Source organism: Ambystoma mexicanum, chromosome 4q, assembly GCF_040938575.1.
Source record: "Ambystoma mexicanum isolate Mex_15411 chromosome 4q, UKY_AmexF1_1, whole genome shotgun sequence".
NCBI classification, from domain to species: Eukaryota; Metazoa; Chordata; class Amphibia; order Caudata; family Ambystomatidae; genus Ambystoma; species Ambystoma mexicanum.
Genome location: NC_090928.1, coordinates 871854753 through 871875709, shown reverse-complemented (window position 1 = coordinate 871875709; position 20957 = coordinate 871854753). Strand labels below are relative to the sequence as shown.

Genomic DNA, 20957 nt, shown 5'->3' with positions numbered 1-20957 from the left:
GTCGAGTGTTATGTTGCTTTCTACATGGTTGAGTAGTATTTTGTAGATGTGGTTCTCCAGTAGTTTCACTGGGTTGGGTAGGTTCGATATAGGTCTGTAGTTGGAGGGGACTTTCGCATTTCCTGTTTTGTTTTTAGGAGGGGCTTGATGTATGCTGATTTCAAAGGTTTGGTACTGTTTTTTAGGGATAGGTTCATAAGTAGCCAGAAGTATGATGCTGGTATTCCGTGGTTGAGGATTTCTTTGAAGATGTTTGTTGGGCATGGGGTCACTGGAGGATCTTGCGAGGTTGGTGTCTTTTTTTAGTTTGTTGAAGGTTTTCTTTGTTGATAGGTTTGAATCGGTCAAGTTTTCTGGTGGTTGGTGGTGCGCTGGTTTCTGGTGATTCCGGATTTATGTTTATTGTTGCGTGACTTGCATTGACGGTCTGTTGAATTGCTTCTATTTTTGTTCTTAGGTGGTTTGTGATGTTGTCACATAGGGATTGTGATGGTACGACACATATGTTGCACGATGTTGGGTTTTTGATTTCCTTGATGAGTTTGAATAGTTCCTTTTGTGTGCTTGTTGATGATTGGATTATTGTGGTGCAGTATGCTTTTTTGCTTTTAGGACTGCTGATGTGTACATTCCGAGCTGTCAGTATTTGTTTTTGTCAGATTGTTTGTAATGGTTTCTCCATTCTATTTCCAGTTTGTAGTTTGTTTTTTGAGTTCTCTCAGTGAACCATCTTGTTGCTATTTATTTTGCAGAGGCTTTGAAAGGGGAGAACGGATAGCTCATGGGCAACACGTTTGTCTTGGTAACAAGACAACGCAGCGCAACACAGGTTTGAATCCCGATTTTGTGTTTAGGAACCACTCATTGGTATTAAGTGCTTTATAGATGAACAATTATATATTATATATATTTGAAGAGTCTTGCGGGTGCTAATTGGTCTAAGGCCTCTGATTGAGGTGTCCAAGTTGTTGTTCTGCTGAGTCTGGAGTCATTCCGTTAAGCTGGAAGATGTATGCTTTGGTTGATTCCGTTAGTTCTGTTGAGGTTTCCAGATCAAGACTCTTTCCATGTTCTTTTGTTGATAGATTGTAGTACTGCATTTCTGGACAATATACAGTTCTGAATTTTGACAGTGAATGGGATCAAGTGGTGTCACTACATTTGATCGGTACCCATGGGGTGGTGGTTGAGAGTCCATCTCTGCAGAAGATTGTGTCCAAGGTCAGCCTAGCATAGTGGTTGGGTCAATGTACGATTTGTTTGAAGTGGAGGGTTTCCAGGATGGTGCTGAGGGCGTTTGCTGTGGTTTCGTTTTCTCTTTCAAAACAGATGTCGAAGCCCCCCAGAACAATTGTTATCATGATAAGTGGAGAGGATGGCAATGGTGTCAGTGAGCATTGTTGCCAAGTTGGGTTTGTAGGCTGGCAGTCTGTATATTAGGAGGAACAGTAGGTTGGCTTGGTCATTGATTATGAGTGGTTTGCAGTCTTCTATGTCAGCTGGGGGAGTGGTGTGGCGCAGATGTGGTCTTTGTGCACTATTGTGATTCCACCTCCTCTTCGGTTTTCTCTGTTGGAATATATTAGTTTGAATTTTTCTGGAATGGCTTTGTGAGCGATTGTTTTGTAGTTGTCCGATATCAACGTTTCTGTGAAGAGGCGTACGTCGGTTCCACCCACGCTTAGGATGTCATACATTTCTATTTTATGTTTGCCCATGGATGTTACGTTGAGTAGGCTGCAGTGTAGAGTGTGTGCTTTTCCTTGGTCATTCGTGCATGTCCTTTCCTGTGTCTCAGTCGGGGTGGTGTTTGTCGAGTTTTCTTTTCCTGAGGTTCTCTCTAGGATGAGGCTGTTATTTGCTGATTATGGAGTTGGGGCCTCTGTGTCGTCATTGAGGAGTTGAAATAAATTGAGGGATGGGCTTCTTTGTTCTGGTTCGTATAGTGGGTCGTTTGTTTGTACGTATGGTCTTTTTCCAGTCTTTGGTTATGTAAGGGGTGTGGCGAGTTAGGGATACTAGCTTAGCTCTGATTGCTGTTGGGTTCTTTCCGAAGATGTCAGTAAAATTGCCAAGTTCCTTGTGCTGTGTTGTAGGGTTTGGCAGTCTTTTGGAGTCCAGGATTGTTTGGGTCCTTGCTTGTCGGTTGGGGGGATTTTGAGATGTTACCAATTCTGGTAGGTGGTTCTCATTCCACAGGGGTGCGATTTCCTTCCTATTTCTGTTTTCCATTCTCGTTTCTTTTTCCTTCTTGTGTTGTGGCCTGGATGTCTTGGTCTTGGATTTGGATTTTGGCATCTAATGTAGACTTCATCAGAAGACATACCTTGAAGAAAAACTCTAACCTAGAACCCAAGAAGTTTTTTTTTTATCTGTGGGGTGTTCGGCTGTTGCCAGAGAGAGGAGTCAACCCTCAATACGTTTTTGGTCCTTCCACGTGCATTGCTGAAACATTGAGCAGTATGTGGGCCCTGTTTATGCTTCGAGTACTTGTGTAGCTGCAGCGTAGCAGCATCAAAGGGCTGCAGATGTCCTCCGCGTTCTTCATGTATGCAGTGAGCAGAGCCGGCCTTAGTGCAGGGCGGGCCGGGTGACCGCTCGGGGCGCCGTAGTCTGCCAGGGCGCTATTAGCCCCCCAGGGCTTGAGCTCGGGGGAGCCTTTCAAGGGCTACCCGAGCTGGCGTGGTTGGCTTTAACAATAGTAGGGTGCTGGCTCCCTATTGAGATGATTACCACCCTGCTCCGGTGCAGGAGTGGGGTGATAATCATCTTAATAGGGTGCCGCAGCACCCTATTGTTGTTAAATGCGCCGGCTCCTGCAAGCGCATTTAATTTTTAAATGATATTTCTCCAACCACAAAAAAAAAACATTTGGCACCTCCATACTCCACGCCCCCACCCCCCAATTGACCAGGGGCACTGCGGGTGGAGGGAGGGGCATCAAATCATTCTTTTTCTGCCCAGGGTGCTGCTGCCACTAAGGCGGCACTGGCTGTGAGCATCACTGGACGACATCTGACCCCTTCCCCAACGTTTCATTAGCCATGCTGCTGTAGCAGCGGACAAACGAGTTTTACTTTAGTGCTGAAAGCACCCCAAACAATGTTACTTTTGGGGCTCCATTGCTTATTACTTTTGAAAGTGCAACTGACTGATAATAATTAACGTGCATCATCTTCACGAGACTCCTCCCCTCTGTACCTTCTTTTCCTCTTCACACCGGATAGAGGGAAGTGCCGATTCGGTGCTGTTTTCCAGCGTCGTCATCGCTTTCGCCTCAGCTTGGCCTTCATGTCGTGTGCTTTACATGAATGGAAGCTTTTAATTCCCGACCCTTCTCCGTCTAAGCCGTAGACCTGGAACACAGAGTCTGCCAGACAGCAGAGCACACCCGTGAGTAATGAGTGTGCCATGCAAACTATTCAAATCAGGCAGAGAACAATGGACACAAGAAAATACGGTCTGCATAGTTATGCAAAACTGTGGAATTAGCTAATGAGACCCAGAGGGGGAGCGCTTCGTGTCCCGAGAACGGCGCATGCGCAGCGTGGCAGCCATGTTCAGAGTTCACGGAAATGTAGTGCCCCAAGTATAAGCTTCCCATTTTAACGATGCTGGAAAATACAAGACTCGAAATTGCTGGGAGCTATTTAGCTCCCATTTGTGGCATATGAGAGGCATGGTTGCTACCTAGGGACTTCATTTCACCAAAATGCCAGGGGTAACGAAAGTGACATCACATGACCTTTGACCTCTGGGGACGTCACCGGAAGTGGTGTTATTTGACCACACCCCAAAGTGATATCGCAGGAAGTGATGGAACACGACCTTTCAACCCTTGACAAAACAGGAAGTGGCATCACATAGCATTGTCCCTAAGTACACTACAAAAGACATGTTTATGATATCACTATAATGTGTTATACATTTCATACAAGAATGGATCGCCATATGTATCTTTAAGATCAGTGTGTATAGGCTCATATTACCAAATTACTGTAAATGCAAGCAGACCTCCATGGCCAAATGGTAATGATGTGTTATTATATAATATTTATGTTTAAGCATTTTATATAGAAAAAAATACAATATCACCCAACCTGTGTTGGTACTCATTTATCAATAGGCTGAGTTGAGGTGGTTAAGAACAGACTAAATCAGTGACTCACACCCTGAAGTGTGCCTGATTAAACCTTTAATGAGTCTAGCAGTTATTGTATAGAATTCCAGAAAGACACATTATTTGGTAATCCTATTCTTTTTTATTAAGGTCACTGTTGAAGTGTTAGACTTGTGTAACTCTTAATTTTTTTTTTAAGAGGCCTGAACAAGAAAGACAGCCACTCTAGAAGCAAAGAGCCACATGGCGCTGGCCACAGCCCATGTGCTGGCATAAAAAAAAAACAAAAAAAACCACGGTTTTTTTTAGGGGTAGCAAGGGAGACCGCAGGGGATGCAGTTGCGACCCCTGGGGACCCCTAAATGACGTCCCTGTTGTTACCTTGACACCTGGAGCTATGTTTGACTGCTGCCTTACAAGCGTGCCCCTGTGCTACTACCTCTGCTTGGTCATGTGGATGAAGGAGAAGAAGGCTAAATCTAATGGATATTTAGGGCCTGATTCACAGAGCGTTTTCCTATGGGATTGCGCCAATTTAACATGATATCTGTGAATCAGCGTTTTTAAGTATAATGGACCATCTATATTGGACAAAATAAATAAAATGTTGCAGCTAATGCGCAAGTTAGATTTGTGGGGCGCTGTGCACTAGCTCCTGGTTCCCCGGAGGTAGCTCCTGACACCAGGAAGCTGCTTTTAGCTCCTGCTCCTCAAATCTTAATTTCTATCCCTTGTAAATGGCTCATTCACTGTATTTTATTACCCGATGAGACCCGCAACGCCAGACCACTGACCAAGAGGAGAGTAACTAGAAGAGAAGGGTTCTAATTGTCTTACTGAAGGCAGAGTGTTAGCCAATCTGATGAATCGCCTCTGGAAGCTAGTTCCGTTGTTTGGGGGCTAAAACAGAGGCAGACCTGCTGTCAACCCTTGTTCATCAGCCGAGACATTGCTAGGGGGTGGCTGGGGTAGCTATAGCCCTGGGTCTTTTGGTTGTAGCCCCGGATAGAAGCTCAGGGTCTACAGCCAATAGCCTAGCTAGCCCCGAGTCCCGACAGTCCCGACATTAGGGTAGCACCCGATCATTTCCAGACCTAGCTACACCCCGGCTGGTCAGTAACGTGGAATGACAACAGTCCAGAGAGTCCCGCCTCGCTGTGGTCGGATGAACGAATCACAATTCACCCAATTTTACCAATGCATTGATGCCTGGCCCTAGAGGGTATTGTGTGTGAGGGGAAGCAGATTAAAAGTAACCCGGCTATACACATCTTAATTTCCCTACCACTGAAAGTTTGTCTCTAATTCTAGAGTGCACACACTTTGCGGTGTGTTTTTCAGAGGAATTGTAACATGTTGTGAACACAGGTTATTGACGAGGCATGCACATAATTGTTATTTACAGTTTGGAGCCAATTTGGTGATTCATCTGGTTAAAATTAGCTTCCCAGATCTACTGCGGCGCGCGTCTGCTGGGAGATGCTGCTCGGGACGCAAAGGGTTTAGAGCAAGTTCTTTTGTCGTCAAGGTCCCTTGAAGATATTACATTAGGAAAAAAATGTACACTCAAAGAAATATAAATGTCAAAAAAACAATTAAACAAATAAATTGTTTGCCCCTTAGCAGACGGCGAACAACGTGAATTCTGGTGTCGTGCAATTGGACCTTTGCACGCCGTAGTTCCCCCGTCCGATATTATAATATCCCATTCACATGGCGTGGAAGATTTATTCACGGTCAGACCCTCAGCGGCCACATTTTCACTGCCAATTGTTTAGATTGTGTGGCATTTGGGAGAAAGGAATTGCAACTGCACCTTTTGTTCTAACTTGCCCCTTTCAATCAGATGTGGTTTCCGCAGGTAATAGCGCTCATCTAAAACAAGAGCCACATTTTGAGTATTTTGCTCCTATTCCAACGGACAGAGCTCTGTCCCCATGTCAGACCTTCTGCCCGCTTGATGTTCTCCTGGCCCTCGCTTTGTGTTTCGATTTCACATACCACCCTTTTGTTTATCCTTCAGAACCACTCTCCACTTCCATCCTACGCCGGCTTTATTGTCCTCCTTTTTTTGCAGCAGGCAGCTTTTGGATTCACCAGTTATGTGTCTGCATGGTTTGCAGGGATCAAAATTGCAGGCAGCTATTGTTTGTTTATGTATTTATAAAGCTTGCCAAGCCCCGGGGGATCTGACACGACTTCATACTTGACAACACCTTTTTCTGGGGTTTACCCTTGACCCCTGGAGCCAGCTCGTGCCACATTAACTCTGTGTGTTTCCGAATAGATGTAAAGGTGCATTAGTGCGCACTAGAAGATATTTAAAGCAAAATCAGAAATGGATAAACAATCTAGGTTGAATCGCACGCAGAAGTAATATTTGGGCATGCTACGTATTAGCACCTCATTCTCCACAGGTAGCTTGGCACCCATGAACTCCTTTTAGCTTCTACTCATCTGACCTGTATTTCGATCCTTGCCTGGTAGACCATTGGAAATCTACCCAGTGGTTTTTACTCTATGCTGATTGGTGCCTGTGCCACACCTGTTGTCACATAGATGGGCGAAGAAATTGACATGACTAAGTAATACATTCTTTTTAATAAAAATGTTTATTACTACTTTAATTGTTTTACAATTTCTACAAGGAGAAATCCTCCTTCCCAACTTTAAAAGCTTTGCATCTCTTTCAGTTAGTTTCCAGTATCTCAAATTCGGACTGTTTTGTTCCCAAGTCCAAATTTCGTATGAACCCCACCACTGCTAGTACCCATTGGGCTCTTTCTCCATTTAACAGGCTACACCACCAATTTTCTTCAGAGTAAGTTTAAAATTTTGAAAGTACATGGCCCAGGTATTGTTCTCTTTGAGATGAGACTGCTCCACAGGACAGCAGTAAGTGTCGCAGGGTCTCAGTGTGGTCCACATTTAAGCAGTATCGGCAGTCTGTATTGAATGATTAATAATAATAATAATAATTTCACATTTATATAGAGCTACGAACCCTCGGGTATCTGAGCGCTGCTTATTATTACCCACGGTGTGTGGTGCTCATTTATCGACCTCGGAAGGATGAAAGGTTGAGTTTGGCCCTGCCGGGATTCGAACCTGCGTTAGCAGGCTCTGCAAGCGAGCGCTCTACTCGCTGTGCCACTTGACCGGCTTCTTTTCAGAATGACATCCGTAGGCAAGATGTTGAGCCTAATCCTTAAGAAGAAGTTTCTATATGTCTTGCTCTGAAACCTTTTTAGGTACTCAGGTAACTGATTCACTTTTCTTGGAAGAAATGGTACGTCTGCCATTGATTTATAGTTGCTAGCTAGATCAAGAGTGTTGATCCAGTCGAATTCCAGAAGTTTCATTTTCATTATGTTCGAATTTGTACATAATTCATCTTCAGTGCTGTTTATTTTTTCCAAAACTGCCTTGTTCTTCTCACCCCACAAGTTGTTGACGGTATTTTTGCCTTTTGCCATTTCTGCCCGAATTATTTTGAAAAGTAATACATTCCTTGCAAAGGAGTCTGTTGCAGAAGCGTTTAGCCCACACTACGTGCTGGGTAGCACAGACCCCCCCCCCCAGGACAAGGGCACAGCAGGGAGTGCCCTTACATTGAGTTTGGGGGCGCACTGCATCTGTTAGGGCATGTTTTCACTTCCCACTCTAGCACGTGATCTATTATACTAGTGATACTAGTACGTGCATGGCACTATACACGGCAAATAGCGGATGCCTGGAAACGAAACAGGCTAAAATGATTGGCTTTGCCAGTGCTTGCTCGTCATTTCTTCCTTAGAGTCTGTTTCATAATATCTAGCCACTTTCAGGCGTGTTTCTTCCTGATTCGCTCTGTTCCCATCTCTACCGGCCAATTCCCGCTCTTTGGTTCCGGGATGTAAAGCTCAGGGCCTTGAGAGCTGCAAACAGGTCAGCTTTTCAGGCTACACAACACGATACATTCTTGTCATTGTTAACCCATGTCAGCGTGGAATCCTCCACTGAAATGTGCTGGGTTCGGGAGAGGTCGTTTGTGTGTGTAGTAATGTGATCCACTAAACATACTACGTGGCATAAAAGGGAAAAGGCTGCCATGTGATTCTGTGTACAAAACGAGCAAAAAGAGAATGACAAAACATGTGGTATTCTAGAGGCGTGTAGGAGGCTGAGAAGGCGTAACGTGGACTGTAAAGCAGGAATCCGCAGGCCCGCAGTCATTGCCCCTGGTCCGGTGATACGGGCACTTAGTGCCAGAGTTTTGAATCATAGAATGCATAAGAAAGGCCACAGCGTGGCCACAGGTGCAGCAGGGCTGGTAATGGGGAAGGAAGAAAGCGCTCTTGGCTTCCACTTGGGAGAGACGTCGGCGGCAGTGCTAGGTTATAGAGGTCTTGAAGCATGCATGGATGCCATAATAAACCACCCTGACAATACATACAGCTTTATTTATCTGAAGGTTTACCTGTTGAGTAAAATGACTATGACGGTAGCTTTATTTTGCACATTCTGAATGGAAGTCTAACCTTACCACTGTGCACATTATTTCCCCCTGAAGAGTAACCTGCGTTTAGATATTCTATCAAGCCTGAAGGAGGCATAGTGAAAGTCAATGCTATGACCACCTGAATTAAGTCATCATTGTGCACAGCATGCCGCTCTACGTACCACTCCCATGGCCAATCTCCCACCATCCGCCCCTCTTAAGGGACAATACTCGCCCACCTACTGCGTGCCTACATCTCATGCTGAAAGCACTACGGTGCTTACGTGTAAAACCAAGAGAAACCCTAGCGGAGCACTTCCGAGCACTGGCAACAGAGGATGACGGCGGGCAGTGCGTGGCAGTTTGGCCATGGTTCTTTTTATTTGCCCAGATTCGGACTCTGGGGAGACCATTTGTTTCTGTTTCCGGATTTGGGAAATCCGGCCCATTTCCAGCCCTGGACGCATGCCCAATTCTGCCCTTTTGTTCTAACCAGTGGACCCTTCTATGCTCCTCGGCTGCTCTGTGTAACTGATCGTTGTGCAAGACTTCTCTGAGCAAAGCCTACTGACTTCAACACTGGAAATCCTCATGACTCTCTGTTACCGCTGCATACAAGCATGGGACATGACCACAGACGTTTAGCACTGGCACGATTTACCCAAGACACTGACTGTCTCTGACACCGCCCTTTCTCGCTTGTTTTCTACAGTGACTGGATGTGAGGTGCGTGTGTACTTTCTCATGGTAGGGCCTGATAGCATGAGGACTTAGGTTGACCACACATCCCGGTTTTGCCAGGACTATCCAGTACTTAAGGGCATTGGTCAGGGACGTCATTTCAACAAAATGCCAGGGGTAGCGGAAGTGACATCACACGACCTTTGACCAGTAAGTGATTTCATTTGACTCCACCCCAAGTGACATCCCAGGAAGCGATAGAAGATGACCTTTCACCCCTTGACAAAACAAAGTGGCATCACATAGCATTTTTTCTAAGTACACTACGAAAAATATGGTTACGATATCACTGTAAAGCAGAGGTCTTCAAACTGTGGGGCGCGGCCGCATCCCAGGGGGGGTGCCAGAGCCCAGCATGAAAAATAAAAAAATTAAAGTGTTATTTTTAAAAAAAAAAAAAACAATTTTTTAGATTGGAGGAAATGGGAAGGGGCAGTTCACATGTTCAGACTGGACCGTAAAACGATCTTAGGCACAAATGAAAAAATGGCCAGCAGTTGCAAATGGATATTAAGTCCTTTAGTCAAAGACTATTTGAATAGTACCCAAGGGGTTGTTTTTTGTTCAAATGTAAACAAATTGTGATATTTAAAGAATATTTATTCAGAAGCAATGGTCAAAACTACTAGCTGCATAGAGAAGTAACTCCTCAAACTGGCCCACATTGGCCAAAACTGTGGCCCATTTCGACTGGCCTACACTAGCATTTTGCATTTTTGGTACGGTCATCGCCCTATTGCCCTATAGGCCAGTCTAAGCCTGCCGGCTCATCCATAATGGGTGAGGGGGTGTCCACCCACTGGCCACCTCACCCATTATGGAGGAGCAGAGGAGCCAGTCCAGTGAAACACTGAGCACTCCCTCAGCTCTTTTTTACAGCTGAGGGAGTGCTCCTGGGCTGGCTGAACTGTCAAAGGGAAACACTGCCTTTGACAGTTCATTTTACCAGCCGCACATGATCACTGAGCCATGCAACGCTGGGGGTGTTTTGCTTCGCCAGCTTTGCATAGCTCATTGGAAATGCTGGCGCAGGCACTGCATCTCTGTATGTATGTGTGAGGGGATGCTCCTGCGCCACCTCGCACATACGGGCAGAGCAACCTGGAGCGGGGCATTTTAGCAACCACGCGCAGGCCCCTACAGAAGGTAAGTTTATGGTGATTTATTTTGTATTTAAATGTGTATGGATGTGTGTATGCTTGTGTTATGGGACTGTGGTGGGAGCAGGATGGACGGCAGCACTGGAATAGTGGTGGGAGTAGGGTGGGGAGAGCCCAGGGTCTGTACTGGGAGTAGGGTGCGGTGACGGCACGCAAAAGTTCATAGCGATTTCTACATACTGTCCACAGTCCATCTGGCACTTTTGGGGGGGCCCGGCCTGCCCAAACTTTGCTCAGGGGGGCCCAGCCCGAAAAAGTTTGAAGACCACTGCTGTAAAGTGATATACATTTCATACAAGAACGGATCACCATATGTATCGTTATTATCAGTGTGTATAGGCCCATATTACCAAATTACTGTGAATGGAAGCGGACGTCCAAGGCCAAATGATAATTATGTGTTATTATATAGCACTTACGCTTAAGCGATTCATATAGAACATATATACATACAATATCACCCAACCTGTGTTGGTACTCATTTATCGACCTCGGCAGGATGAAAGGCTGGTTGACCTTGCCGGGAGTCGAACCTGCAACCTACAGATCACACACACATTGCACCAGCGACCACTCAAGCCACTCTGCTATCTTACCGCTATAGCTGTCAGAAAACCAGCCACTCCAAAAACAAAGAGCAACATGCTGCTGGCCACAACCCAAGAGCTCTGAAACACTTGTGTATGAGCGCAATATAAATAAAATATCATATCATATAGCCTCAAATTGAAAAAAAAATGTTTTAACATTCTTTTTTTAGGGGTAGCCAGGGAGAGCTCAGGGGTCGCGGGTGCGTCGCAACCCCTAAATGACATCCATGGCATTGGTCCCCGTCCCAAGAGTTTTTTTTAATTTTTTTTTTTTAACTTTGTTTATTTTAAATCAAGGCAGGATGGCAAATATACAAATCATGACATATCACAAGCAATGCTTATTCAGGTTCTTCGATCTCCAGTCCTCATTTCCCCCCATCAGGCTTCCTCCCTCCCACCTCCCTTCGGCCTCTTCCCCCACTCAGGTTTGGAGGCAGAATTTTCCCTTCTGGGTAGTCCAGTTCGCCCCTTAGCGTCTATGTGTCTTCTCCAGGGTCCTCTTGGTGTTCCAAGATCCATCGGGCCCTGGTCGGTTTGTAGGTCTGGGCGGGGAAGCGCTGGTCGTATTCCAGCACCGGGCTCCAAACATTCTGGAAGCGGTGGAGCGTTCCCGCCTGTGCTGCCGTGACCTTCTCCGCGATCAGGATGTCCCAGAGTTTAGACCACCATTGGGCTATGTGAGGTCCTTCTGGGGATTTCCAGGCCCTGGCCAACACCGTTTTCCCCGCCAGAAGGCAGTGTGTCAATAGTTTAGACTTGGTCCCGGAGCGCGGGTAGATCACGGGTATCGGGGCTCCCAGCAAGACTGGTTCAGGTTCCAGAGGAATCGTCGTTCCCGTAATTTGTGCGATGGTCTCTAGGCATGTCCTCCAGAACTGTCGTATCTTTGGGCAGGCCCACCACACATGGAAGAAAGAGCCTGGGTGACCACATCCTCTCCAGCAGGCGTGATCCACATGAGGGTTCATGTGGTGAAGTCGAAGGGGCGGGTAATACCACCGGAGGAGCACCTTGTACGCACATTCCCTATTAGTAACGCAGGTGGAGGAGGTATGTGTTCTGGTCCAGATGTCCACCCAGGTTTGGTCCTCGACCGGATGACCTAGGTCTGCCTCCCATTGAGCCATGCAGCGGGTCTTTGTGGACAGGAAGTCCCTTAAGCGCCTATATAGGGTGGATACCCTGCCCCGGGTTGGAAGGTCCCCCAGTGTCAGCTCCAGGGCGTTGGGCGGGCGAGTTGCTGCCTGCAGAGTCTGGGGGTGCGAGCACCAGTGGCGTAGCTGGATATAGGTGAATCTGTCCCTTTCCTGGAGTTGGAACTTCTCCTTGCATTGGGCGAAGGTGAGGGGTGTCCCTCCTATATATAGCTGGTCTATGGTCTCCAGCCCGCCCTTTATCCAGTTCCGGAAATTGCAGGGTTCTGCTCCGGGTGAGAAGGATGGGTTATGGAAGACCGGGGAGCGTGGGCTCAGTCCTCTGGGCACTCCCTTCTGCTTTAGAGCCCAGTCCCAGGAGCTAAGGGTGTGCTTAGTTGATAGGAGGAGGTCTCCCCAGTGTGTTCTACGGGGGGGCGGAATGTGTGGCAGAAATCGCAAGGGTAAAGGTGTTTGTGATTGTTCCAGCTCTACCCACGTGGGGCGGTTTGTTATGGTTTGCCATGCCTGAAACTGTGCTAGTTGTGCTGCCACACTATAGGCCCTCAAGTCCGGGACCCCCAGACCTCCTAGCTTGGAGCCCCCCAGCATCATTTTGAGAGGGATTCTCGCTCTTTTACCTTTCCAGCTGAATTTCAGCATTTTCCTTTGGATGTCCTTGAGGGTTGGTGTGGGGATCGCTACTGGGAGGGAGGCGCAGGCGTATAGGAACCTCGGCAGTAGGTTCATCTTGCATGCTGTGATGCGCCCCAGCAGTGAGATCTCTTGGGTCTCACATCGTTTCAAATCGCCTTCCAGTTCTTTCAGTAGCCGGGGGAAGTTGGCTTTGTATGTGTCTCTTGGGTTAACCGGGATGTGGACCCCTAGGTAGGGGATGGCCTTCTTCACCCATGTCATCGGGCACATCGTCGTCAGTGGCTCCCGTTCTGCTGGGGTGAGCCCGATGCCCATGGCCGAGGATTTGTCAAAGTTTATAGTGAAGCCTGAGACCTCACCATAGGTGGTACGTTCTCGTATTGCCTGTTTCAATGATGATTGGGCTTCTGAGATCGTGAGTAGGACATCGTCCGCGTATAGGGCGATTTTATGTTGGTTAGGGCCGTCCTGCAGCCCTTTAATTTGATTGTTTCCCCTAATCCTTTGGGCCAGAGGCTCCATGGTGAGAGCGAAGAGTAAGGGCGATAGCGGGCATCCTTGCCGGGTTCCGCATGATAGGGGGATCGGAGCTGAGCTGTGTCTATTAATTCTTAGACTCGTACTTGGGCTCTTATAATTGTCCAGCACCATTGCCTGAAAAGTTGGCCCGAAGCCGAAGGCCTCTAGGGTAAGTTTCATAAAGGGCCAATCTACTCGATCAAATGCCTTGGCTGCGTCCAGAGCCACTAAGACCAGTTTTTGGGAGTTCCGGGAGGCGAGGTCCACCAGGTTCAGGGTTCTCCGTATGTTGTCTCCCGCTGATCGGTGGAGGATGAAGCCTGCTTGGTCGGGATGAATGATCTTCGGGAGAACGCGATTCAGGCGGTTTGCCAGGATTTTTGAATATATATTTGCATCAATGTGTAAGAGTGCTATCGGTCTGTAGGAGGCTAGACTCCTTGGGTCCTTTCCTGGTTTGGGCAGGAGGATAGTGGTTGATTCCTGCATCGATGGGGTGACCGCGCCTGTGTCTCTGAAGGAGTTAAACAGGGTCACCAGATGGGGGGTCAGTTGTGGCCTGAACAGCTTATAGAATCTGGTTGAAAAGCCGTCCGGGACTGGGGCTCGTGTTTTAAGCGACTTGATGGCCTCCTCGACCTCCTCCCCTGTGATGAGATCCTCCAGTTCGTCTCTCGTTGTGTTGGCGAGACGGGGAACCGCTGCCCTCTGTAGATATTCCACCTGTTGCGGTCGGTTCTGAGGGGTTGCCTTCATGATTTGGGTCAGGTAGTCTGTCGCGAGCTGTTGTTTTTCGGGCTCCGAGTATCGGGTGGCCCCCTCAGGATCACGCATGCCTGCAATCGTGTCGACGCATCTCCGTGTGGCTAGTTGGGCCACCAGGAACCTGTTCGCCTTGTTTCCCTTCGCGTAATATGATTGTTTGGCTTTTGCCATCATTAGGGCGGTTTGTTCCGCGTAGTGGGCTTCAAGCTTTTTCCTCGCTGTTCGCATGATCCGTTGCGTTTTAGGGGACCAGCCTTTTTCTTTGTGGATTGCCTCAGCCTCTCTTAGCTCGTCCTCTAAAGCTATTCGGGTCTGGCGTCTGTTCCGGTGGTAGGCCGCTCCCTGAGCGATGAGGGAGCCCCTGATTACTGCCTTCATGGCGTCCCAGTTATTTGCCAGAGAGGTGTCCGAGGCTGGGTTTTCGTCAAAGAAGTTTTTAATTCCTGTTGCGATCTTGTCTCTCGTAGCCATGTCATTGAGGATCGGGTCATATAGGGACCATTTGTGTGGGTTGTTGAGATTGGGGTCCTGAACCCGGAGTTCCAGGAACACTGGAGCATGGTCGGACATGGCTCTCGTGCCGATGGAGACCTCTTTGACTGAGGGGAAGGTGTGCGGGGAGATCAGGAATAAGTCGATCCTTGAGAAAGTGCGGTGTACGAACGAGTGGAAGGAGTAGTCTCTTTCGTCGGGGTGAAACACCCGCCACGAGTCTATTATCTCCAGAGACCTGAACAGCCGGAGGAGGCTGAGTGCTTGGGCAAAATCGCTTGGAGTCGGGGGGTGTGACCGGTCCTTAGTGGGGTCAGGAACCCCATTGAAGTCCCCTCCGACAATTGTTTAGCCCTCCACAAAACTAGCGAGAGTCGTGCCCAAGGAGTCGTAGAAGAGTGATTGTCCCGTGTTAGGGGCATATACCGAGATGAGGGTGTATAGTTCTCCCAGGAGGAGGCATTTGACTGCTGTGTATCGGCCTTCCGGGCATGTTTTTGTTTCCAGGATTTGTGGGTTCAAGTCTTTTCTAAAGAGAATCGCCGTGCCCCCCTTTTTGCTTGGGCCGGAGGCAAAAAATTGAAGCGGGAATGATCGAGAACGAAGCCGGGTCACGTCCGCCGGCAGCAAGTGGGTCTCTTGGAGCATAGCTATCGCAGCGTTTTCGTCCTGGAGCTTTAATAAAATTGCCTTTCGTTTGTTAGGGGAGTTCAGTCCGTTAACATTTAGGGAGAGGATTCACAGGACTTGGTGGTCCAGAGGCGTCCCATTCTCTATCTCTTGAGTTGGGGGGGGAGTTTGGGTCGATGGTTCAGCTGCCATGTTTGTCATGAGATCTTGTAGTACCATCCTGCACTTGAGGTTTTAACGCGGGACCCCAACGGGGGGCTGCAACTTTAACTGGTGGGTAGACCGACATTGTAGGTACGGGCAAACCCTTTGCCAACGGGGCCAATTGTCCCATCGTGTATCAAGTACTGTGGGTTTCCAAGGAACGAAAGTTGGAAAGTGTCCCTGGAGTGGGTATGAACCGTGGGTATGGTCCGCCGTCTCCGCCCTCGGGGCTCGTCAGACTAGGTGTTATGTGGCGGGTCCGAATTCAGGCCGGGTCAGAGGAGACCAGGGAGAGATGTAATTGGAACCTGGAGGTGCGGGGGGCACCATTGTTTATCTCTTCTTGTTGATCCGCTGGGTTGATGACCATGGCGTACGTTTAGGTTTCGGGGAGGAAAGCGGCCCGGAGTCCCCAGCTCCCTCCGGGGTTGGTTTGGGGAGTTCCTGGGGTGAAGTTGGATGCATGATCCTCTCCGCATCCTCCAAGTGGCTGATCCGGCGTAGGGTGCCTTTATATGTGAATTGTAGAGCCGCTGGAAACAGCCATCTGTAGCGGATTTGCTGCTCCTGAAGGAACAGTGCCAGGGGTCGGAGTGCTCTTCTTTTCTGGAGGGTGAGTGGAGAGAGGTCCTGATATATTTGCAGTGGCGTGCTCTGAAATGTAATTTCCTCCCCTTGGCGGCTGATCGCCGAAATCGCTTCCTTGGTTGTAAAGAAGTGGACCCTCGTAATGACATCTGGGGGGGGGGTCAGAGACTGCCCCACGACGCGGGCGAAGTCTGTGGGTGCGATCTAGCAAGAGCTGAGATTTATCCAGGTCTGGGAGGAGGGCCTCAAAGAAGCGTCCCACGTAGTCCGCTAGCTTGTTGTCGGGGACGGAGGTTGGGACCTCCCGAATGCAGAGATTATTGCGGCGCGCCCTATTTTCAAGGTCCTCATGTTTAAACTCCAGGATCTCGCATTTCTGATGTAGGGAGTCAATGGCTCTTCGCATTTCCCCTAGAGTGGTAGCGTGGTCCCGTGAGTGGTCTTCGATTTCTCCGAGCCTCTGTTCGGCCTCCGTAACCCTTTGGTCTGTCTGTTCGATTTTGGTGGTGAGCTCTGATAGGCATGAGCGGAACTCCGACTTGATGTCCGCCATGAAGGCTATCAGGTCCCCTTTGGTAGCGAGAGCTCCCCCGTCCTCTTGTTGTTTCTGTGGAGTGAGTTTAGGAGGCTCTTGTTTCTTGCTTTTATCTAGCGTAGTGAGCATGTTGGAGATATCTGCGCCCTTGCCAACCTTTGTTTGCCTAGACATGATGATCGTGTTTGGCGGTCTTGGCTGGAAGAGTTGCGGCGGGGCCAAAGCTGTGCGCCAGCCGCCCAGGAGAGTTCAAGCATGGGAGTGCAAGTGAGACGTCGGGGTAGCTATGATTCCGCTGTAGAGTGGTGCGTGAAGGGAGGGCCCGCGAGGTCGAGCTTCTCTGGGTGGCTCTCGGGCTTATCTCGTGGCCTCCGTGTTTCCCCTGTCGACCTGGCCGAGTGCAGCCCCCGATGAAGTTCTCACATGTTCTCCGGGCAACCCCGGCACGATCTGGCTGGATCCGTGTTGGCGGGTCCGTCTGCTACTCCTCTTCGGTCCCCCTGAAGCCCGTCACCATCAGATTCACAGTATGTTGTTGAGTTCCGGCGCGGCCGCCATCTTGGTTTCTTCGAATGGCGACGGGGGAGCGGTTCGGTCACTAAGTTCTAGGAGAACGCTCCAGCGTTCGGAGGTCATTGTAAGCCAGGTTGTGCCTCATCGGTTCCGATCGCCGTGGATGGCATTGGCGACTTGGATACTCGGTCAGAACCGCTTGAATTTGGCGGCGGCGGCGGACATCCCACGGGCGGCCTCAAGGGAGCGACCACATCGATGGCGCTCCAAGCCACGCCCCCAAGAGGTTTTTTAACTTAAAAAACCTGTCCTGGTTTTAGGCAAGGGTTTGTGACCACTGCAGGGATCTAATCAATGAAGCTGATTTTCATTGATTTCAGTCATCCCTTTTGTCACTTGCATCTCTCCCACCGGAGGGTAGGCTCGAACTAGGGTAACCAGAAAAAAAACGGGAAAGGCAGTGGACACAGACATAGGACTACAGTAAACACAAATAGGACTCCCATAAACTGTACTACTACTTCTATGCCGCTGGCCTGCTGCGGGGGTGTGCGGAAATGGGTGCATGAATGCTCGCATTCACATGAAGGAAGAGTCGCACCGGGCCCAATTTAAGGCAGAAAACGGGACCGTAGCCACCCACCCAATCCCAGTACGGGATTAATTAAATTAAAAAAACTCCCGGGAAAACCGGAACGTCGCGGCACCCTAGACCTTTCTCTTTACTGCCATGCATTTACTGATTGCGCCATGGGAGTGGATAATAAGCGCTTATGCAAAGCCTGTAATAACAAAAATCTAAGCTAAAGCTCTGGTTTTTAACGTGCTTCGTGTCACAGCCAAATCTGCGGTTTATAGAAGTAGGGAAGTGCTGGAAACTATTTATTTTAATGTTCGATCCTGCAGGCTGTGGGGCTGAGGTGGAAGTCAGGGGTTGAATGTGATGGTGGCTCTAGTCCTACTTTTATGTTTGTGGCCTGTCCCGGCTTTTTATTTTCAAATTCAGCCCCCCCCCCCAATGAGGACATATACAAAGTCTCATGCTTTAACCTTACACACCCTGCGCTATTGGTCTTGTTTTCGGCAATCATTCAAAATGGTGGGTTCAAATGGTATTATACACTTTTACTGGTTGATGGGCAGTGGGGGAGGGACCGAGAACGGTCGATGCAAGTGAAGGCGGGATAAAAGGCTGTCGGCGAGTTCTTTCTCTAAAACGGTGAATTTACTGAAAAAACATTTGGACAATGTTGCACATTTTGTGACTTCACATTTATTTTCATCAACAGAAAGTCCCTTCAAAGGCGACTTCTGCCCACCAAAACGTGCCACACGTCCAACTTAATGAACTCTAGAGAGCTTTGGGCGCAGAGGGGCCATAACCACTAATAGTGTGCTTCATACAAAGGCTACTGGAGTGGCAGATCTGAGGAGCTTCAATGCCTTTGCAATACCCCCACCACTTCTTTGCTGCATGGGTCACCTTCTCGAAGACTTTGAAGTCTCCTTCTAGACGGAGGGTTTCATTACAGCTATGGCAGTAACGGTAAAAACAAGTGCTAATTTAAATAGCTCTGTTAAACTATCGCTTACAGAGATCCCAAGTTTCCCGTGGCCATGCGCGAGCACCACACACCGTGGGTAATAATAAGCAGCACTCAGATGCCCGAGGGTACGTAGCGCTGTATAAATGCGAATTATTAGAAGGCCTTGCAGCGTGGTTTTTGCTTGGAATTCTGGGACTTGAAGTTTTCCTAAATTCCAAATGCGAAAGAAAAAAGTACAAGTCCTAGAATGCAAAGGGTAAAAACAGGACTGGATTGCCTTCTCACGGAATGACCACGGGAAGCCTGAGAGCTCTGTACACAATTGCATACTTACTCCGCGCTGTACCTTTTATCACACCCAGGGTGCAAAAATTCCATTTGAATTAGGTTTATTTAAAAATGTGCAGTATTTCTAGTCCCACTTGCTTTTGCCGTTATCGCCATACCGGTAACGAGGTCCTTAATAGGTAAAACCATGTATAGGTTGGTACCAAGCAACTTAAATGCTCCCAATCTGTTTTTATGTTTCTAGTTCCACAACTGCACACAACACCCCAGTGGAAAGTGAATTATAGAGTGTTAACACCAGCACCTCACCAGGTACTCTCCCGTTAGGTCCTCGCCCCTCCAATACTGCACTGCCTAGCCCAGCCCAAAATCAGTCAGTGCGGAGCTCTCAAGTTTCCATTTGCCATATGTGAGAAAACCATACAGTCCCGTACGTTTTCTTAGAATTCTGGGTCTTTTAACTTCCCATTTTAAAGTTGGAAAACGACAACTCCCAGAATTCCAAGAAAAAAAGGACTGGGTGGCTTTCTCACTTATGGCAATGGAAAACCGAAGAACTCTGCAAATGCAGAATTTGATTAACACTAGATGTGGATTTTGTGGCTTAAAGCAAAGTTTGCTGACCGTGTTCAATGTTTTGGCAGATGGCCATGCAAAGTTCCTCATTGATAGTTTAATGGTATAGAAATAAGCACAAACCCACTATTTGGGAGACTTCAGCACCTGTGGGAACACAGAATGTGATCCCCAGGGGTGTTTCTAGGTCTGGAAAGATCTGGGGCTACACCAATGTCGGGGACGTGCAGGACTCGGGGCTAGCTAGTCTTTTGGTAGTAGCCCCTGAGCTTCTATCTGTGGCTACAACCAAAGGACCCGGGGCTATAACCCCCCTGAACCTCCTAGCAACGCCTCTGGTGATCTGCCTTTCCCGTGTTGGGACTATATCTCTCGCTGGAGTGCAAAACCAAGACAAGCCGCGTTTGCGCCACCGCCCGTGTCCGCGAAGCTGGGCTCAGGCGTTTGACAAGAAAAGGTTGCAGTTTTTCATGATGCATGCGTTGCAGCAACTCATTGCCAGGTGTGTGTGTGTGGCCCAAGAATTAGAGCTCGTCAGAAAGCCGTTGCGGCTGGTTTCCTGCACTGTTTCATCGATATCAAAATAGGGCAAGCATCCTGGATTCGAATGGTTATGTAATGGAATGTATACCTAGTTATTAATTCAATATTTTATCCATCATAAGCTTGCAGAGAAAACCACTTCGGAGCACTAATGTCATGTAAAGTGGTCTTGTCTAGCACAACCTCTATCATTTTGACAGCCTCTTGGCACTAGTTGGTCCCTTGTGCCACCAGCCACTTGTTCTGAAACCCATCCTAGCTGCCCCTGTGCCTCCCAAGGCTCATCAAATATTGATTCCAGAAAATGTAAAACCTTGTCAACGGACAACTTTGTGTTGCACAAATGCAGTCCGTGAAATGTTTGCATCTAGTCTTACCTTGTGGGTGTAAAACCTTTACGGCACACATTGGTGATACTTAACAGACTCTCCCTAGATGCAAAATCATTCAAAACATGATTCTCAATTACTATTAGCACATGTAGATCATTGTAATTGGTTATTTATAATGCACTTAATACACAGAGGTTTCTAAGCGCAGAACCGGGGATCGAACCCGTGTTGCTCCGTGTCGTCTTGCTTCCAAGAAGAGCGCGTTGCCCCTGTGCTATCCTCCCAAGACAAAGTGACCTCCAATCAGAATGTTTAGAGTGCATTCAATAACTACTGGTAACGACTTCATTTTTAACATTATGGGCCTTATTACAACTCTGACGGTAGCCGCAGCCAGAGTTGCATTTTTTCCGGCACCCGTGAATGAGTAAGAACTGGGTCATGCAGAGTTAAGCGCACCCGGTACTTGCCCATTTTCGGGTGCCGGAACCAAGGGCCTCCTCATCCCCATTCTGCCCCATAGGGCTGAATGGGGATAGGG

General features: G+C 48.2%; 1 protein-coding gene across 2 annotated transcripts in view; it reads left to right on the top strand.

Moving 5' to 3' along the window:
- The window catches only part of PRKCE (protein kinase C epsilon), a 1836175-nt gene that overhangs the window by 153129 nt on the left and 1662089 nt on the right, over positions 1–20957 (top strand). The gene's annotated exons all lie outside the window — the stretch shown is intronic.